This window comes from Schistocerca serialis, chromosome 8 (assembly GCF_023864345.2).
Source record: "Schistocerca serialis cubense isolate TAMUIC-IGC-003099 chromosome 8, iqSchSeri2.2, whole genome shotgun sequence".
In the NCBI taxonomy this organism is placed as follows: Eukaryota; Metazoa; Arthropoda; class Insecta; order Orthoptera; family Acrididae; genus Schistocerca; species Schistocerca serialis.
In genome coordinates, this window is record NC_064645.1 from 604494151 (window position 1) to 604495650 (window position 1500).

Consider the following 1500-nt stretch of genomic DNA (forward strand, 5'->3'; position numbering starts at 1 on the left):
GTTTCCGTACCATGTACAGCGTGCGCAGGCACTATCAAAAGCTGATTGGCCTCCACGGGTACACTTCTGCGAATGGTTCATCCAACAATGTGTCAATCCTCATTTCAGTGCAAATGTTCTCTTTACGGATGAGGCTTCATTCCAACGTGATCAAATTGTAAATTTTCACAATCAACATGTGTGGGCTGACGAGAATTCGCACGCAATTGTGCAATCACGTCATCAACACAGATTTTCTGTGAACGTTTGGGCAAGCATTGTTGGTGATGTCTCGATTGGGCCCTTGATTTCATACGGGATACTCTACATGTGCTGCTAGAACATGTGCCTTTACAAGTACGACACAACATGCGGTTCATGCACGATCGAGCTCCTGCACATTTCAGTCGAAGTGTTCGTACGCTTCTCAACAACATATTCGGTGACCGATGGATTGGTAGAGGCGGACCAATTGCATGGCCTCCACGCTCTCCTGACCTCAACACTCCTGACTTTCATTTATGGGGGCATTTGAAAGCTCTTGTCTACGCAATCCCGGTACCAAATGTAGGGACTCTTCGTGCTCGTATTGTGGACGGCTGTGATACAATACGCCATTCTCCAGGGCTGCATCAGCGCGTCAGGGATTCCATGCGACGGAGGGTGGATGCATGTATTCTCGCTAACGGAGGACATTTTGAACATTTCCTGTAACAAAGTGTTTGAAGTCACGCTGATACGTTCTGTTGCTGTGTGTTTCCATTCCATGATTAATGTGATTTGAAGAGAAGTAATAAAATGAGCTCTAACATGGAAAGTAAGCGTTTCGGACACATGTCCACATAACATACTTTCTTTCTCTGTGTGTGAGGAATGTTTCTTGAAAGTTTGGCCGTACCTTTTTGTAACACCCTGTATACTGTGACACTAGCACAAACTATACACTGATTAATGATATAAGAGCACAAATGTCTATTGGTGACTGAGGGCAGTACACTGAACAACATTACATCAGTATTTACGTCATTTGCAGAGCAATAATGTTTACAAGTCATATGGCTTTAGGTTGGTTAGTATGTCCAGGAGGCCATCGTTAGCAGGAGAAAGAAAACTGGCATTCTACGGATCGGAGCGTGGAATGTCAGCTCCCTTAATCGAGTAGGTAGGTTAGAAAATTTAAAAAGGGAAATGGATAGGTTTAAGATAGCTATAGTGGGAATTAGCGAAGTTCGGTGGCAGGAGGACCAAGACTCTTGGTCAGGTGAATACAGGGTTATAAATACAAAATCAAATAGGGGTAATGCAGGAACAGCTTTAATAACGAATAAAAAATAGGAGTGCGAGTAAGCTACTACGAACAGCATAGTGAACGCATTACTGTGGGCAAGATAGACACGAAACCCACGCCTACCACAGTAGTACAAGTTTATTTGCCAACTAGCCCCGCAGATTACGAAGATATTGAAGGAATGTATAATGTGATAAAAGAAATTATTCAGATAGTGAAGGGAGACGAAAATT